Below are 21,584 nucleotides of genomic sequence, written 5' to 3'. Positions count from 1 at the left end.
ATCAATACAATTGAAATTTCCCAGTTTTTCCTAGCAAACTCCACATACCTAGATATGTTTTTAACCTCTTCATTCAAGCTGCTAAGAGCCACAACATCATATTTTATTCAAGGAAGAGAAGAGAAGGTGTTTGTGCCTGCACCATCTACATGGTTCTATAAGACCTTCAGTATTCAGAGTGTGGTTTATGGACCAGTAGCATCAGCTTCCTTAGGAGTTCATTAGAAATGCGGAATGTTAGGACCCATTCAAGACCTACTCAGTCAGAATCTGCTTTTTAGCAAGATATCCAGGAGATTCACATGCACATTGCATATTGAGAAGTGATATGTTAGCTAAAGAAACATGGAGGGTAGGGACTCAATCTTCTTTGCAGTTTTCCACACAAATCATAGTCATATAAATAGTTGATTGACCTATAACTAGATGAGGAACTAATCTTCAAGAAGTGGATACTATGAATATTTTTAGAAGTTTCCATCAAAATAGATAATGGCCATCAATGTGTAATCCTTATACAAGCTAATTATTGGCTTATCATATTCCCATTTAGTTACTAGGGAAAAGATCTTCTTTGGGCAGGTCCATAAACTGGCATGGATTCCCCATTTGAAAGTATAGGAAAGTAGTCTGTGCTAATCCTGAAATGGGAAAAGTTGTTACCCAGGCCCCAGTGGTGTGATAATGGGTAACTGGTGGTTGTGTAGACTCCTCCAGGATAACCCTCTGCCCAAGCCCCTGAGTGATGGATGGAGTCCCTCTGGGTTGAGCCACATCTGGTTTGGATTACCTGAGTATAACTCAGGTCTCTGGAAATAAAGAAATTAATTTAAAAGAAACATTGTGATACTGTAGATGAACTTTACATACTTGTTAATTTAAGCGCATATATCACTAAATACAACATATAACTTTGATTTTATTTTATCATTTGTCTTTCTCCTTTAAGCAATGATTCTCCAGCCTGAGAAAGTATCAGATTACCGTGGAGGGCTTTTTAACACACCGATTTCTGGGTTCCATCCCCAGAATTCTGTATAGGTCTGGTCTTCCACAGGTAAGGCCCAAGAATGGGCATTTTGAACACATTCCCAGATGGAGCAGATGCTGCTAATTCAGGACCAACCTTTTGAGGCCCACTGCCCTAAAGAATTAGCAAATCAGTAGCTAGTGGTTGTAGCAGGCAAATTCTTTGCTTTTCTCTCTCTCTCTCTAAATTGCCATTGATTTTTCCTTTGTACTTGTCCATACTTGGCTTGCTAACTGTTTTTCTTAGTTGTAGGACCACTGGAAGCCCACAGATGGGGGTGGGGGCTGGGCAGTGTAGCTCTCCTCAGACTCTCTCTACAGTTATTTACCTTCTGTTTCTAATTTACAAGACTTTTTTGCTATATTTGATCTTGCACAGCGAGACTGAAGTGTGGTCCAGGAGAGGCCATGGGCCTGCATCAACTATGAGCCACATCCATCTTAAGGGATACATAGACATGACTTGGGGCTCTGAGATGGGAAAAAAAGTAAAGAAGCCTTGTTTCTTTCCTGGTCCACCCTTATAGCCTGTTCTCACGAGTATTTATTTCGTATGCCCTCTACCTTCTAGGAAATGGGGAAACAAATGAGATGTTCTACCCCCTGAAACAGTTGGGGTTTTCCAGCAAGTCTGGTACCTAGTCTAGGACTCTATGCTAAGCTATGACATGGTGGGGAATGATGGGTCACATTCCCCAGAGGTAACACAAAATCCACAATCATACTATAACCTCACCACCTCTGGAACATCCTTATTTATGTAATTGAGATAAAGGATGGAACTGATATAACTTACAGGAGAATTTAGGAACCAGCCTAGGATGAGGTGTGGCAAAATCAAAATCACCATCTTTTGAATGATCAATTCAACATGGATCCAGAAAAAAAAAAGACTATTAATTCAGAAACATTTGAAAAGACAAGAGTGACGTTTCTTCAATAATATAAGAGAACTAAAATTAGAATGAGTAGAAGAGTCATGTGGTTTCTTTTCCCAGGTTCAGAGTGGCCAGAAGGCTCTGTTAAGAAAAGCTTGCATTTGAGTGGTGAATTCCTAAAAGCTATCTGTGGCAGACACGGCCAGGGTCTTACTCAAAACTTATCAGCAGTGCTAAAAGATGATTAAAGAAAACAATTTGGATGGTATGAACAAACTTTATTTATGATGTCAGTCTCTGTTTCCCTGGGATCCAGAGAACTGCAAAATAGAGTGAGAGGCAGGAGTTTTTCTAGGATGAAGAACCAGGAACAAGGAAGTAAAAAATAGGAAATGAATAAGGAACAAGTAAGTTAGTCTAGAGCCCATAATTGAGCTTGGCATCTGGGGATTGGCTGACTGGATACATTGTACTTCTAGTCAGGTTGAGTATTTACAAGGACATGAAAGTTACCTAAGTTTTGGTTTGCTTATGTGGCACCCTGTGCAGAAGTGGCTCCAGCTGGTACCTAGAAATTTATTTCAACATCAGTAACCATTTCAGTATTGTCAATTGAAACCTGAAACTGCCAGCACCCCCTTGTCTTGGCCTGAGGGCTCTCTCTGTCTGGCAAAGCCAGGTGTGCTGAGATGGAGGGAAGCTGAGAAATAACAGTACCCCTTCCCTCCATGTCCCCCACAGCAGCCTCAGCCAATGACTCACAGGAGCTGGGGTATAAGCACCTCAGCTCCCTCACCTAGTCCAAAGTTTCTCCAAAGGTTAACTTCTAGTTGCCCACTGGCTGTCTTACTTTCTGTTTTACCTCTTTACAATGCCATTAGTGTCCTGTCCTCCTTTCTGTTCCCAGCCAGTCCAAGCCTGGAATCAGAAAAGAGAAGCCTCAAAAATTCTTTGGTTGTGGTGGTTGCAGGCTACATGATTATTATCATTTTCTATCTTGAGAGCAGACACAACAAGGTAGAGAAGGCCATGAACCTAAGACCAGATACTTTTCTGGAACTCAGACTTGTTCTAACAGCAAGCTGTCCTCTAAATTCAATGCCTAAGGAACTTATTGGGCCTAAGAATATCTGTTCTTGATGTTCTATACCACAGTGGCCTGCACAAGAGCAAAATTGGCTTAACAAGAAAAGAAGACGCTTCATTGCAATGACTTTCTAGGTACATTGTGTACACTTTCCTGTTAGGTAGAAAAAAATATGATTAACATTTGCTTGATAAGCACAATACAAGAACTTTAAAGGTATTAAGGAAGACTGATAAAAAATTTCACAATTTCCAATTGTTTTGTCAATAAATACTTTCTTAAATTTTTAGCATTTCTAATATCTTCCCGAAGAGAATGTGAATCACTTGTTACCCAAATTATAACTCCCAAAACATTTTCAGAGGTTTCTTAAGGTCATTAATTGGTTGCCTTGGAATTCTGTACCTCCCAATGCTGTGTAAAATCAAAGAGCTATTGGCTAGGCTTTGAGATAATTTCAAAACTGCAATTTTTCACCATGATGATATTTATTATGGTAGACTACATCTGACAGGTAACATTAGTAATACCATTCACCATCAGAAGGCCATGGGAAGCTAGAAATAGAATGTTTTCTCAGGTAAAGCTCATGGTAAGGATAGGCAAAACTGGCATTAGTCCCACCATCTCAAACCATGCATCAAACTTTTGAGGTCAGGCAAAATTGAAAACACATTTGAAGAAGTTAATTCCCCCTTAATTTTGAAACCCATGTGTATTTCAAGGAAAATTTAATCCGTGTGTTTCTAATTCATTTACACTCAACTCATCAAAATGTTATTTTGAAAGAATTATTTCATTTTTGTATCCAGGAAATATGAATCCCTTTAACAGGATTCTTCAAGGTTTGAAAAAATGTCATTCAGTGAAGTAGTCATGTTTGGCCAGCTGTACTTAAGACTTGTAAACAAAGGTAGAGGAAGGCAGTAAGATTTCTAAAACTTGGCCTCTTGTGTTTCAGTGGGCTGTATGACTTGCTGGTTAGTTAAGCACTGGTGATCAAAGGTACCATATAACTGGTGATTCCATCCCTTTCTCCACCATTTTAATAGTGGGTTTCTCAGTGACTATTACACTTGACATAGAATGTGTTGAGTTGACCCTTAGCTTAATTTTCCTTAAGAGGTGGATACATATATCTCCCTCAAGTGTCTAAATGAAGGTATTGTATGGGTAGAAATTAGCAGGACAGCTGATAGAAGCTATGATTTGTGTTGTTCTATAAGAAATGCCTGGGGATGCTAAATCTCTCTAAGCAAGAGAAACTCTGGGAAAGAAGAGAAGAAGGAAGTGGGTAATTTCACATAATTAATTTAATTTGTAAAGAAACATAGTGGATGGGATTAGTTTTAATTTTACATACAATTTCTGGGATGAGAAACAAAGCACTTTTATTAGATCAAAGCTTGGAAATGCAGCAGATAAAATACTAGTTTGAAATATGGAAGAAAAGGGGATTAGCTTTCAATGTTTGTGTTTCTAAAATATGACAATTATTATAAGAGTCCAAGTCAAAATGTGTTCACAACTCCTGGTGAGGTCAGAGCGTGGTGAGAGAAATTCCTTTAGTTTCTGAAAGTAAAGGCATAAAGGTTTGCCTTGCTTGAGGTGTCTTTTGTTTTATTTTGTTTTGTTTTTTAGTAACCATGAGGGAAAACTGAATTTGCTGAGCTTCCTTTTTTTGGGCAGCTTCCATGGGAACTGCTGAACAATAGCAGCCAAGGCAATTATCATGAGCAATTACCTATTGCACAGCCACCCAAGAGGCCAGCCACCTTTTGCTAGTGATGCATTTCAAATAGTGGTAGGACAAGCCCTTTGGGCAGAGTGCCTTTGAAGGGATTCCCAGAGTTAATTAGCAGAAGAGAGACTAGCAGGCATACTTTCTTTGCACTTCAATTGCAACAGGATAAAGTATTAGTGGATCTTACAGAGCTCTTTAACAAGAAATATGACACTACTAGTTACTTATATGGTAGGTAGCAGTAGTTGGCAGCCAGGTTCCTGTCAAGGCAACAAGAAGACAGGTGAAATCTCTAAAATGATTCTTCCGTGAGTTCTCCTTCATTTGTCATGGTAAATGCTAACTAACTTCATTTCATTTTTTTTCCCCTGGTGGTGGTGGTAGCTCTTCTCTAAAGAGGTTAGTGAAAGCACTTGTTTTGGTATTATTGGCTCCCTGTGATGGCTACTAGAGAAACTTGTGAGGTCCGTGTGGAAGGGTGTACTAACACTAAATATCTAGTACAAATCTGGGTTGAGGAAAAGATGTGAGGCAGAGAAATACAGGATATTTTTTGGAAACATGGAAGACAGTTCTGAACCTTTCTGTTCATCTCTAATGCTTTTCTGAGTAGAATGGCAGGAGAATTTTCCAAATATCACATGACAGTAAGATTAATGAGCCCTGGTTCATTCTTGGAGATGACAGTTGATTATTGGTATACTGGGACAATTGAAATGAATTGAAGGTCATTCAGTGAGTCTCTATGGCAATTTCAGTGGAAATAAATATGAGGAAAAAGGAACCATAAAATGTTAAAGTGAATTTACCCACAAAAACATCTTAGTCTCATTTTTTCTACAGTGTAAAAGGTCATGATGATGTGAATTTTTTAAAAAAGATTTATTTATTCATTTTAGGGTGTGGGAGAGGCAGAAAGAGACAGAGAGAGAGAGAGAAAGAGAGAGAGAATCCCAGGTAGACTCCCTGATGAGCATGGAGCCCAATGCAAGGCTTGATCCCACCACTCTGAGATCACAACCTGAGCCAAAATCAAGAATCAGATGCCCAACCGACTGAGCCACTTAGGCGTCCCATGATGATGTGAGTTTTAATCTCAACTGCCTATCTTCATATGTGAATCCAGTTTTCTTACATAGACAATAATTATAACTTTAAATGGTCATACCAATATCTTCCTTCAGATATGATGAAACAGGTAAGTTTACCATGGTAGTTTCTATAAAGACTAGCATATGGCTTAGAGCCCTGTAGATCCTCAAGAAACATTAGCTCTGTCTCAATTACATGAATATACAGATTTTTCAGCTAGATGGTATGGTTAGGATTATGTTTCATATAATTATGTGATGGTTTTGAGAGGTAATTCTGTGTTAATGATTTCATACTCAATTCAGTCTCCAAAATACCTTAATTCCAAATTCAAACTTAATCATAAACATATGGTCTGCTTCTTATTTAACATTATAAAAGAATGAGTATATGATCATAGGTTTATATTTTTGGAACGTGCTCTGGTGGCCATTACAATCAGAATAATTTCTGAAACTATTTTTATGCATCTGCTTCTGGAGAATTGATTGGAAGTAATAAAATGCCCTTGTAGATCTTTGTTTTATTTAGATTTGATTACCTTATTAAAATTGAGAATGTGATTTTTGTTCTCTTCATAAAGCTACACAATTATGCTTCACCACTGGTTATAAAAAAATAAAATGTGGATTTGATCGCAAGTCAGGTCCTGCTGCTTATGTGGTTTCTGCAAACATATAGTCCCCACTCAAACTTATGAATGCTCTGGGTCATGGGTGCTGAACATTGGAGCAGCAGTTCCAGTTTGTCGTGTCATGTCTGAGAATCTGTAACTGAACATATGTGACAATATGAAGTCACTGTGCAAGTGACCCTTGATGAAGGGAAGGAGCTAACCCATTGGAAGTCTTTGTTGTGCTCTCAGGATACTTCTCTAGGAGATCATTCACCTTCTCCCCATTTCCCTTGGATCCTCCTTCCTCTGCCATTCTTCATTCCCTTCTTAAGAAGACTCATCCATCGGCAGGTTCTGTTCTCACTGAAGTATGCTGGGAACTCTCATTTCCTGCCTGCTAATGTTGCCCAAATTGACACTTCTTTTTTTTTTTTTAAGATTTTATTCATCCATTCATGAAAGACACACACAGAGAGAGAGAGAGAGAGAGAGAGAGAGAGGCAGAGACACAGGCAGAGGGAGAAGCAGGCTCCAGGGAGCCCGATGAGGGACTCGATCCCGTGTCCCCAGGATCACACCCTGGGCTGAAGGCAGGCACTAAACCGCTGAGCCACCTGAGCTGCCCCAAACTGACACTTCTAATGATGGCCTCCCTCCTCAATGCTAGAACCACATTTCCTGTCCAATCTTCTCTCAGACATTAGTGTGTGTTGACATGTATGGGTATGACACTGGGTACCACTTATGACCGTAGCCCCTTATGAGCGAATGAATGAATAAACAACAAATGGAGAATAAATGAATGCCACGTGATCACTGACACATGATGCTGAGTCCATCATCAAACTTCTCAATTGTTCTCTGCCCTCTTTTACAGCTGTTAAAGATGTGTTTGTCCCTCATGATGACTCACAGAGTAGGGAGTTTGTGTGTGTGTGTGTGTGTGTGTGTGTGTGTGTGTGTGTGTGTGTTGGGAGAGGTTAATGGATCAGGATTTTCTCCTACTTTTCCCTGAAGAAGTTTGTCAAATAGATGACTTCTCTTGATGCTGGCCTGGCCAGTCCTCTGCACATACCCTGAGTCACTGGGGCCACGGGAGTGCTTTCTTTTTCAGTCTGAAGGTTAGTGCTGGTTGGATATTGTTTACTGGCCTAGGACAGGGGGTCAGGGCGAGGAATGGCAATACCTATAGGTAGGGGATCTTCCTTGTAGATGTTCCTGGGTGGGGGTTACCTTATAGAGTGATGACACTCTAGATTGGTGATCTAGACACTCATCAGATATATCTCAGATGTCCTCTTTGAAGTGCAAAGCTAGGTACAGAATGGCTCTTAGTAAACATCACATTAACAAATAATAAATTAATAAATAATTTGTAAATTGAATAAATAAATGTTTGATAATTTTGTCAGATTAGATACATTTCGAGAATGGATCACTGTCCCATCATTCAGAAATGAAAGAGATATTTGACTTTCTGTTTATCATACATGAGCCCTTACAGATAAGTTCAGAAAAATATCAATGGAATTCACACAGGTTTTGAGGGCCTTTGACTCTACATGGCAAAGACTTCATTGCTTACTACACTGGCCATTAGCCACATGGCTTTGAACAGTTGAAATGTGATTAGTTTGACTAAGGACCTAATTAGTAATTTTATTTGACTTTAATTATTTTAAAATTTATGCTTAAGAATGGGTGGTTGGTTTAATCATTGGAAAACTTTTAAGTAGTTTTAGAATAACTTTTGTATGTGAATCTACCTTTTCAACTGTAAATTTTATGCAATCTCAATATGGGCCAAATATTTCCAATGAATCCTAATTGAAACATAAGTGTACAAATCTTACTAAATTTCCAAGACTTAGTTTGAAAATAAGAATGTAAGAATATAAAATCAATAATTTTGGTGTTGATTACATGTTAAAATGATAATATTGGGGGTATATTGGGTTATATACCATATATTATAAATTAATTTACCTGTTTCTTTTTCGTTTTAATATGGCTCCTGGAAAAGTTGACACTGCCTTTGTGAGCATGTTGTATTTCTGAGACAGCATTGCTCTAGGATTTGTATGAAAATGCCTTTCTGTGAGGCCATAACAGAATTTCAGGGGTGGCTTTGTCCTCACCACAGACCATTTTCAGTTAGAGGTTTGCTCTAGATTGAAGCAGGAAATTTCTGGCTTTTTGTTTGTGTGTGGAATGAGAATGAGTGTAGTGTTAGAACCAAGCAACAGCTGTAAGTGAGACATTCGTGCTCTCAAGGTCATTACCATAGGTTAATTTTTACAAAGTACTGGTGTGATGGTTAATTTTATGTGTCAAATTGATTTACTTAATGTGTGCTCTGATAGCTGGTAAAACATTTCTGGGCATATATGTAAGGGTTTTTCTGGAAGAGATTAGCATTCAATTCAATAGATTGGTAAAAAGATTCACCCTCATCAATTAGGGCAGCATTAATTTGGGACCCCAATGGAATAAAAAGGCAACAGAAGGCTGAATTCTCACTCTTCTTAAGTTGGGACACCTATCCTTTTTTTGTCTTCAGACATGGAGGCTCCCACTTCTTGGGCCTTCAGACTCTGGGACTTACACTATTGGCCCTTTGGTTCTTACCTTAGACATCAGACTAAATTATGTCACTGGCTTTCCTAGTTTTCCAGTTTGCAGATTGCAGACTGTGGGACTTTTTAGCTTCCAAAACCAAGTGAGCCACTTTCTATCATGAATGTCCTCTTCTGTCTATCTATCTCCTATTGGTTCTGTTTCTTTGATTAATGCACTATGCCAATGTTCTAAGTTCAATACAGCATTGTGTCCTCTCAGCAACTAACCCTACAAGATAGGTTCTATGGTTGTTATTACACAGAAAAGGAAATGGAGAGTTAGAGCAGTTAAGTGAGTTGCCTAGGACTCACAGCTATAATTTGAACTCAAGTTTGTCAAACCCCAATTTTTCTTTTCCCACTTCTTCCACTGGAGGGAGATGGACCAACTGGCCCTACACGATGGCACAGGCATTGGGCACTGGTCCAATGTCCAGCTCTTTAATTTCACTCTTACCCTTGTCCTGAAACCCAAGGTTTGGGGTGAGACTGACTTGGGTTCAAATCCCAGCTCTGCCCTGTTCTAGGAAATTGTTTAGCCTTTCTATTTTCATTTGTCTTGTCCTGAAAAAGGGCCAAGGAAAACCACAACTTGGAGGAATACATGAGTGAGTTCATGTGGACTGTCACAGTCCTGGCTTATAACCTGTTTGCTCATTGTTTCCTGCAATGAGGTCAAAAGAGACTTCCCAGAATGTAAGTGTATTTCTATACTATTTCTAATGTCAAATTTCCATTTTTTAGACTTTGAAGTTAATGACTAAGAAGGCCACCGTGCATGAGGTCAGCTGCCTCCTTTTTCCTGCACTCTGGCGCTAACAACACTGTGTTATGCTCTATCCAAGAGAAAACGTCATCATGGGCCTCATACTTACACCAGATGCATGGGAGAAAGCTCTCCTTCACACCGCACAGACCCTGTTGGAGGCAGCATTGGTCTTAGAAGTCACTCCCATCCCTACATTTTATCAAGAAGAAAGTGAGGGACCTCAGGGCCAATCGCTCTGTGTACAGATGAACAGATGACCCAGGACCAGACCCAGGGTCAGGAGGTCTCTTGGGCTCCTGGTCCTCTCATCAGTGCTCTTTCCTCCACATCCTTCAGGCTGCCAGCTGTGCAGGTGTGTGTGCACCAGTGTGTGTGAGAGAGAATGTGTGTTAAAGAGTACGAGTGTGACAGTTTGTGACAGAGTATAAGTATGACTGTGTGTGAGAATCTGTGAGCATGTGTGTGTGCACAGTGTGTGGAACTATGTGTTCATGAAAGTTTGTGTGTCAGAGTGTGTGAGAGTTTTGTGGGCTGAATATTAGTGTTCCCTCAAATTCATATGTCGAGGTCCTAACCCCCACTAAAATGGTATTAGGATATAGGCTTTTTGGGAGGTAATTAGGTTAGATAAGGTCGTGGGAGTGGAGTCCCCACGATGGGATTAGTGCCCTTAAAGGAGAAGGAAGGACAACAGAGCGCTCTCTCTGCTGTTGAGGACACAGTAAAAAGGCCACTGTCTACAATCCAGGAAGAGAGCTCTCACCAAGAATGGAATCTGCCAGCTCTTTGGTCTTGGATGTCCCAGCCTCCAAAATGGTGAGAATAAAGGTCTGTCATTTAAGCCTTTGGATCTAGGGTTTTGTTATATTTTGTAATGAATGCCTGAGCTAAGACAGAGACAGTGTGTGAGTGTATGAGAGATAAGTATGTAAGAAAGTGTGTGTGTTTATGTGCATATTCGAACCTTTTAAAAAAAGTTGGAGATAGCATACCCTTTTACCCACTAAATACTTTGGTGTGTGTGTTTGTTTTAAAATATTTACTTATTTATTCATGAGAGACAGAGAGAGGGAGGCAGAGACACAGGCAGAAAGAGAAGCAGGCTCCCCGTGGGGAGCTTAAGGTGGACTTGATCCCAGGATTCCAGGATCACACCCTGAGCCAAAGGCAGACACTCAACCTCTGAGCCACCCAGGTGTCTCATTTGGTGCATATTTATAAAGAAAAAGGGCATTCCTTTACATAACCACAACAGAATACCAACATTAGTAAATTTAACATCAGTATATTACTATGGTTCAGTTCACAGATCATATTTACATTTTATCGGGTCCTCCATAAAATAATGCCCTTTAGAGCTTTGTCTCTTTAATTTTGGACACTCCTTGGTTTTGTGTATGTGTGACTTGATGTTGGCATTTTTGGGGAGTATGAGCGAGTTCATTTGATTAAATATTTATCCATTTGGCTTTGAACATTTGAGTATCTAAATGAATAGTGACCGGCTCTGGTCCCAGGTAAGATGGATTGAGCCCACTTCATCTCTCCCTTGGAATGTGACCGTGATTCCCGGACAAATGCACAGAGCAGCCTCTGAAGACTCAGAGAAGTAAATCATAGAAGGACATCAGAATGTAAAGTGCCACTGAATAGGAGGTGAATTTACCATCAGTTAAAAATCTCTGTTCCAAAAAAAAAAAAAAAAAAAAAATCTCTGTTCCTTCTTCTGCCTGGCCCTGGCTGTAGCACAGTGGCAGAAGTGCACATCAGAGCAGGACAACTGAAGTCCCAGCTTTGTCCTCAGTGAGCCAAAACAGGAAGCTCCAGGGAACTGGGAAACACTGGAGGTGATAGTAAGGGAGGAATTCTAGAAAGCGATCCATAAAGTTGACATGGGTTTCTTGTAATCAGCACGAAGATACTGAGAGCTGACCAGGGAGACAGAGCATCACCCAGTGCTGGACTACCACCTGGTGACACATATGTGTGTTGAAACACTGCCAAAGTTCTTTACTGAGTTTTGATTTTTTTTTTTTTTTAATCACAGACTTTATTTTTTGTAGAGAAGTTTTAGGTTAAAAAAAAATTGAGCAGATAGGACAGGGAATTCCCTTATATCACCTGTCCTCCCTTCATAGTTTCTCTTGTTAATTATATCTTGCTTTGGTGTGGCACATCTGTTAAAATTGATAAGCCGATATTAAAACATTATTATTAACTAAATATATAGTTTATATTAGGTTTAATTCTTAGTGTGGTACATTCTGTGGGTTTTGGCACAGAATAGTTTCACTGCCCTAAAAATTTCCCCTGTTGCACTTATTCATCCTTCCTCCTCCCCCTAATTCTTGGCAACTGATCTTTTCACTGTTTCCATAATTTCATTTTTTCCAGAATGACATATAGTTGGAATCATACAGTATATAGCCTCTTTAGATTGGCTTCTTTCATTTAGCAATATTCACGTAAAGTTCTTCTAGTCTTTCCTTGGCTTTAGGGCTCATTTCTTTTTATCACTGAATAATATTCCATTATATGGGTGTACCACAGTTTATCCATTCATCTTTTCTGAAGTGGCTGTACCATTTTGCATTCTCACTAGCAGTGAATGAAGACTTCTTTTTATTCTACATCTTTCCCAGGATTTTGTATTATCAGTTTTTTTTTTAATTTTAGTAATTCTAATGAATGTATAATGGTATCTCTTGCTATTTTAATTTGCAATTTTTAAATGACATAGATTGGTGAGCACCTTTTCCTATACTGATTTGCTGTATGTATATCTTCTCTGGTGAGATATTTGTTCATATCTTTTGCCCATTTTTAGATCGATTGTTTTCATATTGTCCAGTTTAAGAGTTCTTTGCATATTTTAGATATAAGGCCTTTATTATAATATGTTTTACAAATATTTTTTTTTTATTGGTGTTCAATTTACTAACATACAGAATAACACCCAGTGCCCGTCACCCATTCACTCCCACCCCCCGCCCTCCTCCCCTTCTACCACCCCTAGTTCGTTTCCCAGAGTTAGCAGTCTTTATGTTCTGTCTCCCTTTCTGATATTTCCCACACATTTCTTCTCCCTTCCCTTATTTTCCCTTTCACTATTATTTATATTCCCCAAATGAATGAGAACATATAATGTTTGTCCTTCTCCGAATGAAACGCTGGGACACCTGCACCCCGATGTTTTACAAATATTTACTCTCAGTTTGTAGCTTGTCTTTTGCAGAGCAAGTAGTTTTTAATTTAATAAAGTCCAATTTATCAATTTCTTTCTTTCATTGTACTTTTGGTATTGTACTTAAAAACTAATTGCTGGGACACCTGAGTGGCTCAGTGGTTGAGTGTCTGCCTTTGGCTCAGGGCATGATTCCAGGTTCTGGGATCGAGTCCCACCTCAGGCTCCGTGGGAAGAGCCTGTTTCTCCCTCTGCCTGTGTTTCTGCCTCTCTCTCTCTCTCTCTCCCTGTGTGTGTGTGTGTGTGTGTGTGATGAATAAATAAATAAAATCTTAAAAAAAAAAAACCTTATTGCCAAACTCAGGATACCTAGATTTTATTTTATTTTATTTTCTAGAATTTTTATCATTCTGTATTTTACATTTAGTCTATGATCCATTTTGAGTTATTTTGTTAAAACTGTAGGCTCTGTATCTACATTCTTCTTCTTTTTCCTCCCCTTTCTAATGCCCTTCTCCTCCTTCTTCCTCTATCCTATTCTCCTTCCTCTTCTTGTTCCCTTTCTTCTCCTTCTTCTTCTTCCCTCCTCCAATTTCTTCTTCTTCTTCTTCTTCTTCTTCTTCTTCTTCTTCTTCTTCTTCTTCTTCTTCTTTCTTCTTCTTCTTCTTTTTTCCTTCTTCCTCTTCTTCCTCTTCCTCTTCATCCTTCTTCTTCTTCCTCTTCATCCTTCTTCTTCTTCTTCTTCTTCTTCTTCTTCTTCTTCTTCTTCTCCTCCTCCTCCTCCTCCTCCTCCTCCTCATGCCCAATTGTTCCAGCACTATGTGTTGAAAAACTATACTTTCTCTATTGAATTGCCCTACAAAAGCTTTGAAAATGGAATTAACATTAGTACTGTAGCATACAAGAGACAAATTGAAATATATGGGTTAATATAACTTGATCAAATACTGCTAAAATATAACATCAACATTTTCTGTGGGATTAGAGAAGATCCAGAATTTTGTAACAAAATAAAATGTGTAAGATATATTTCAAAATTCCACAGCATGTGAAGAACTGGGGAAATTTCTGGTGCATGGGTAAAGACAACAGATGACATTACACAGATGCTGGGACTGTCTAACAAAGATTTTTAAAAGCAGCTAATATAAAATTGCTCCAATAAACAGTTTTGAAAAAAACAAAAACAAAAACAAAAAGCAGTTTTGAATGCTCTTCAAATGAACAGAAAAATAGAAAGTCTTAGTAAACAAACAGAAGTTATAAAGAAGACACTAACTTAATAGATTTAATAACAGTAAGGAGACAGAAGAGAAAAGAGACTATAAAATTAAAGATAGATCAAAGAAATTATTAAATCTGAACAACAGAGAGAAAATTTAAGATAAAAAAGAAAAGCATCATGCGCTTTGGGACCATAACAAAAGGGCCAACACTCGTGTCGTCAGAGCCTAGAAAGAGAGGAGAAAAACTGTGGTGCAGAAAAAAATATTTGAAGAAATAATGGCTGAAAACTTCTTGTGTTTGATGAATGCAAAAAACTTACAATTTCAAGAACTGAGCAAAGCCAAACCATGATGAGACCAAAGAAACTCATGCCCAGGCCCATTATAATTGAACTCCTAAATAGTAAAGGGAAAGAAAAATCTTAAAATAGCTAGTGAAAAGTAATGTGTCAAATATTGAGACACCTGAGAACTACAAAGGGTAGAAGGAAGTGTGACACATTTTTTAAATGCTAAGAGAAAAATACTGTAAAATCAGCATTTTTTAATCCAGTGAAAATGTCCTTTGGAGATGAATAATAACTAACAATATACTTAGTTAAAGGAAAACTAAGAGAAATTATTGCTATCATATCTGAACTAAAAGAATTGCCATTAAAAATTTCGTACAGAAGAGAAATAACAAGAAATAGAACTCAGCATTTCAGGAATAAAAGAAGAGATGGTAATGGTAGAGACCTAGGTAAATATAACAAGCTATTCTTCTCCCTTGAGTTCTTTAAAATATGTTTAATGGTTTAAAGCAAAAATATAAATATCTGAGTAGGTCTTCAATGAGTATGCATGTAATATATAAAACAACTATAATGTGAAGGATGGAAGGTAAAGGACACTACATGGTGATACCCTTTCTACATTTCATATAAAGTGTTGAGTTTTGGGTTCTAAGTTGATTATGGAAAGTTAACCATGTATATTATAATCTGCAGAGGAACCATTAACTTTTATGTAAAAAGTACAGTAAAAAACAGAAAAGTTAAAATGGCATACTAAGAAATATTTAAACAACCCAAAGGAGAAACAGGAAAGGGGAAATGCAAGAATGAAAAACAGAAAATAACTAAAATATATCAGTAATTACATGAAACCCAGATGATTGAAACACACGAATAAAATGACTACTGTTAGAATAGATAAAACACATGACCTGGCTATCTGCTATCTCCAAGAATATTTCTTCAAATCTAGATAAGGTAAAAAGATGAAAGTAGATATGCCACCAAATGCTAATCAAGAGAAAACTAAAATGTCTATATCCATATCTGAAAAAAGTACAATTCAGAGTGAAGAACATTACCAAGGATAAAGAGAGACATTATACAATGCTAAAAATGGTCATTTGACAAGTAGTTGTCAAAATGTTAAATGTGTATGTACCTGAAAACAAAATCTGCAAAATATGTAAAGAAAAACTGAGAGAACTGAAAAAACTAAATCGGCCAACCTACAATTACAGTCAGATATTTCAATAGCCCTTTATTCATAGTTGATAGAACAAGAAGGTACAAATCATCAAGGTTATGGTACACTTGTACAACACTACTGACCCATTTGATCTGATTGCTACTTCTACAGCACACCACACAGCAACAGCAGAATATATGTTCTCAGATGGACATGGAAGGGAACATTTACCAAGCCCAATCACATTCTAGACTAGCAAACGAACCCCTATAAAGTTAAAAGGACTGAAGTCTTACAAAGTGTGTTCTGTGACCACAGTGGTCACAGTAACATAAAAATAAGGGGAAAATGTCCCCAATTTTTGAAATTAAGCAGCATACTTTTAAATAAACCCATGGGTCAAGAGAAAGTTTCAGAAAAATGTAAAAAAAATTTTAACTGAACAAAAATGAAAATGCAACATACTGAAATTTGTAGGACACAGGTAAATTGGTACTTACAGTGAAATTGGTAGCATTGAATGTTTAAACTAGAAAAAGAGAAAAAAATTCAAATCCATAAGTAGAGAAGAGAAATAATTTAAGGCTTGAACTCAGTGAAATAGAAAAGAGAATAGAGAAAATCAATGAAAACAAAACTGGTTCTTCAAATACTAACACATACATAAACTTCTAGACAGATGGACACAGATTAGCAATGTTGGCAATTGAAGAGGGGGTGTCATTACAGATGACACAGATATTAAAAGGAAAATAAATGGATGATATGGATATCTCTAGGCACAAAAGTTAGACATCTTAGAACAGGATAAAGTTTGGTTCTGGACATGGAGATCCCATGCCTTCTTCTTTTGTACTCATATCCCAGATCCCCTCTAGGTAACCAATCTTCCTCACCCCTCCTGCCACATGCTTTGGGTGGATCCCATTCTCTGGTCCAGAACTTGAGCTTTGTTTGACTTAGGTTGGGATAATCCAAGCACTGCATTCACCTGGCTGTCGAGCTTCTTTGAGGAGAGAGAGGGAATGGACATAAGAATCCAAGAGAAGGTTGGCATGATAGAGCCCTGTACTGAGGGAGAGCTGGGAGTCCAGAAATGAGTCCAACAAGGGTAAGGCAGAGATGAGATGGAGAATCACTATGTCATGTCCTGACACCAATTTGGAGCATTTGAGTCTATCCCCCACCTACTCAGTTATATGAATCAATACAGAACTTCCTGTTTCCCTTCACTTTCTTTCTTCTCTCTCTCCACCCCCTTAAGCCCATTTGAATAGAATTTTCAGGGAATAAACACTAGAGTGATATGGTGGTCTATGCTTCTTTAGGTTTTGTTGAATGCAGAAATCTTTCAGTGTTGGTATGGGAATCCATTATTGTCTACTTTGAGTGGTTAGAGCCTACTAATAATGTGTCCACTGTGGTGACTGATTTCTATTTTCATGGAGAAAAGGTTTCGCAAACTTTTTAAAAAGTACTGTTCATTTCTCATTTTGTTTAAAAATGAGAAAAAGATATAGCAACAGCTACTAGTAGAGACATTGCAGTTGAAGTGCAATCTTTGGGTTGGCTTGGTCTTTCTGCCTCTTTTCCTGCCTGCTCCTATGTCCTCCCTCAAGCACAGTTCTAGAATTTATCATCTAAACTAGGTCATTTTAGAGAATAAAAGAAGACACCCATAATAAATTTATTCTGATGAGAAAGGCTTACAAAGAGACAACTCCAGGCAAAACTGGGACAATGATCACTCTGGTTCTATATGGTAGGAATTGAAAGGAAAACAAAGTATAGTGAAGTCAGAACACACAGGTTCCAGCACCATTTCTAACACCCGCCAGCTGTGGGATCCTCCACAAGTGTCTTAACCTCTACCTGAGCCTCAGATTTCTCCATTAGTGAATTGGAAAGGGCAGCAAGTGCTACCTCACTGGAGACTGTGGTAGGATCATAGTTATGAAAGTCTTTGCCAACCATGAGGCTCAATGTAATGGTGGTTTTTATTATATGAACTAACTGATATAATTAGGTTGACTCAAACAATGTGCTTGCACTTAATTGCACACAATGGATGAGTTCTCAGAAAAAAAGCCCAGTATGAATAAGAGCTTTGTAAACTGCCTCTTATTCAGAAAGCTCACTGTTAAACAATATTCTCTGAGAAATTCTTCTGTAAACTTCAGAACTTTCTGAGGAATGAACAATCACCCACGCTTACATATTCTAGGTGGGGATGTGCTTTACTCAGAAGCACATCCCCAATGCTCTCAATGTCTATCTCTCCAGCTAGACCTGGAGAGCGAGGGTTTTCACAAATGCTAGGTTATCTGGCCAAGATGCAGCCTGGAGGGAAGACTCCAATGAAAACTTCTTGGGGGCCCAATATGACCATGAAGAAAAAAACACAACATACATCCTTGAAAAACAGGGCCCCATCATTAATTTATTTCACATTGTGCCTCCATGGTACCAGGCTCCAATGAGCTAATGTATATAAGACACAGCTGTAGACAAGAAGCAACCTGCACATACTGGTTGCATGACCAGTGCTCAAATAGCCGCACTCAGTTGTTCATTGTCAGGTTTCTAGTACCTTCTATGCGTCCGTAGTCCTGGTAAATCTAGGCCTGCCCAGCCTCCTGGAGGGACAGTCAGAAAATGGTTCCTATTCACATTAGCACAGTGCCAAACTGGTTGCTCCTTCCCCATGTGTGTGCCGCCATCTGGGACAACTTAGCTATTGTCTGTTGGGGCCTTTGAAGCTTGATTATAGGAGAAGGGAAAACATCAGCTACAATAGAGTTGTCTGCCCTGTTTGGGGACACCAGTGCAATCTTTTCTCTCTCTCTCTTTTAAAATTCACATATTTTTGATCATCTGCACATAAGGCCAAATATTTGGTAGTAGAACGTCATCTTGAATCCTTTCTCTTGAATGGAATGAGCCCCACATGCGGCTGTTTTCCAGCCCCCATAAAACCAGTTTTGTGAACATGATCATGTTGATAAAAGATTTATTCCAATCCTCTCATTCTATTTTTACTCACTGAATGCCAAAAGGATCTGAAATTTCAAAGCATAAATCAAAGTATAAATGCTGATAACATAGTTTTCCCGCTTCCTTAGCTTCATGTCCCCACTCTGCCTCCTTTCTCCTTAGGAAACAGTCATGGTTGTAAATAACATTTGTTGTTTTCAGTGGTAAAACTTTCATGTTCTGTAATAGGAAATTAAGTCAAAAAAGTCCTTAAAATGATATCTTATATTGCATATTAGCATATTCCTGCATAAATGTTGTTGTATTAAAATAGGACCAAATCTGTGCTATACTATGAAGTGAGGGTGGGCATGGCTAAATCACAAAGTCATATCTACTTTGGTAAAATAATAACAAATGTGTGCATGATTCCAATGATATATCCCAAGTAATTAACAGCCATCATTTTCATGAGATGGAGTTGGAGAACACCTTTATTTCCAAGTTCTTTGTCTCCTTCTATCTACTTAATTGGATTTTTGAATTATTTTACAATGAATTTGTGTTACATTTGTAATAAAACATGCTGATAAGTTTAAAAAAATTAATGAAAGCCTAACATTACACAAACTTAATTTATACCCAGAAATTGAGTGTCAGGGTAGGGCACAATGAGGGTAACCATGGCAATGTCACAAAACACCAAATAACCCATACACACTTAATGCCTTTTTAGGGCCAGAATTTTGTACATATATTCAAATATCTTTCATATTCAGGTATTGTTAAGTTATGAAATCAGTGTAGCCACTGTAGTGGAGGTTATCGAATGTCCCTCCTCTTCCTTTTCTCTTAGTAATATTTTCTTTCCATTAAGCAGAGTGTGTCCCTTCATCTGTAGGTCTAGGTGTCCAGACACTCTTGAGGAGGGGCATAGCCATCTGAGGGAATTCTGGTCAGGTATGTGAATGGTGGTGGTGAGAGCCATTTCTGAATATGCCCTTCTCCTTCCTCCATCTCTTGGTTCTATGTATGGTCTTGGGAGCTGAAGCAATCTCTTACACCCTGAGATATAATCCATGTCACAAGAACTAAGGCAGTTGGGACCTTGACGCTGCTGAGCCACCATATTAGCCCTGAGTTGCCTATGCATAAACACTGAAGCAAGAGAGAAACAATAGCAGCTGAACCAGTGTCCTAATTAATAATAGCATAGTATACTAGTATAATTTTATAATGCATAATAATACATAGTGGGTAGACCCCCTTCTGCTGCTCATTCTTCCTTCCTTCCTTCCTTCCTTCCTTCCTTCCTTCCTTCCTTCCTTCCTTCCTTCCTTCCTTCCTTCCTTCCTTCCTCCATCCCCTTGCAGGAAATAGCACACCTCACTTCCCAGTCTGAGCAGGTGCAGGGCACTGCTGGGCCTTGGCACACCTGTAGATTCTCAGTTTCCCTGAAACACAGATATAAGTTTCTAACCTAGAAGATACTTGAAGAAAGAGTCTCTTAAAGTCACTGTACAGAGACATTTCCTTTGTTTTAGCAATTTAATTTGATAAAATTTGGGAAATGAAATGTTAGTAACTGGGTATGACTCTAATAGGGTCAAAGTTGAATACCTGGTGGTCCATGAGGCTCACTCAACTTGCAAGTGCAAGTGAACAGCACAGATAAGAATACTACGAACACCATACAAAGGAAAAATCAGGGACAAGGAGACAGGACATTGAAGATATAGGAGAGTTCAGGGGAACAAGCAACCCAAGAGGGAAGAAAAGAAAAGGAATCTATCCCAGGGAGTATTATAGGCAAAGGTACAACAATAGGAAAGAGTGTCATACAGTGGAGACCATGACAGTGGGGACAATTGGCCTGGCTGAGCCAAGAGATCATGTGAAGGCAAAGGCTCTGGAAAGGTGAAGACAGGTATTGGGCTATCTTAGACAGAAGATTTTATTTCTTTGACACAAAATGCAGCTCTGTCAAACAGATTTGAGTTGTGATAGAATGTTAGACTATAAAATTCCAGGTATGTCTAAGATCCCCAAGACCATATACAGGATAAATTTCACCTACATGGCATCAAAATAGGTAGGTCATACACCTCCCCAACCAGGAAACAAAAGTCGTTAATAAACTGGTTTTCCACAACTTCTCCTTCACAAGACTGTGGCTGGAGTTTCAACTCTTATCTAAGTCCTCCCACATAAATGATGGAATCCAAGTAATTGGGCCAGTATTATCTATTACCATTGTCTTTGCCCTTGTGTTGTGCCAGGTTGCTAAAGGGGTGCCTCACCATTCCAAAAATGGGAGTCCCAGAACTGCTATCCAGAGTCTCCACAGCCGTGTGCTATTTGGCCTCACACCAACCCACTAAAGTGGCTCTCTTTTCCCCTATAACAGACTGTGTCCCTTTCTCTTTCCTTATTAGTCCATAGGAAAAGCCTCTTTCTTTTTAAATATTCTTTTTATTTGAGAAAGAGAGAGAGCACAAGCACTGGGGAGAGACAGAAGGAGAGGGAGAAGCAGGCTCCCAGCTGAGCAGAGAGCAGGGTGTGGAGCTCAATCCCAGGATCCCAGGATCATGACCTGAGCTAAAGGCAGACACTTAACTGACTGAACCACCCAGGTGCCCCAAGAGAAGCCTCTTTCTGATCTTTAAATTTCTCTACTAAAATCATAGGCCAAGTTATATCTTTTGGACAGTTTTGGTTTTACCAGGCAAGGGAACATTGTTAGTCCTTTCTTGATCTCTCTCCATCTGGTGGAGAAGACAGTTCTTTACCATCCTGCCATAGAGTTTCTACTGCCATTTCAACTCTCAGCTCATTTTCCCCTGGTTTTAGTGACCTTTGTGATTTATGTTATGTTGAGTTCCACTGTGTGGATAATTTATTACC

At 38.7% G+C, this 21,584-nt stretch overlaps 1 protein-coding gene across 5 annotated transcripts in view; it reads right to left on the bottom strand.

The window, feature by feature from the left end:
* LOC144297834 (uncharacterized) overlaps positions 1-21,584 on the bottom strand; it is a 41,478-nt gene that overhangs the window by 14,008 nt on the left and 5,886 nt on the right. The window lies entirely within an intron of this gene.

The sequence above is a fragment of the Canis aureus genome, chromosome 26, assembly GCF_053574225.1.
Source record: "Canis aureus isolate CA01 chromosome 26, VMU_Caureus_v.1.0, whole genome shotgun sequence".
In the NCBI taxonomy this organism is placed as follows: Eukaryota; Metazoa; Chordata; class Mammalia; order Carnivora; family Canidae; genus Canis; species Canis aureus.
This window is presented reverse-complemented; position numbering and strand designations above follow the sequence as displayed.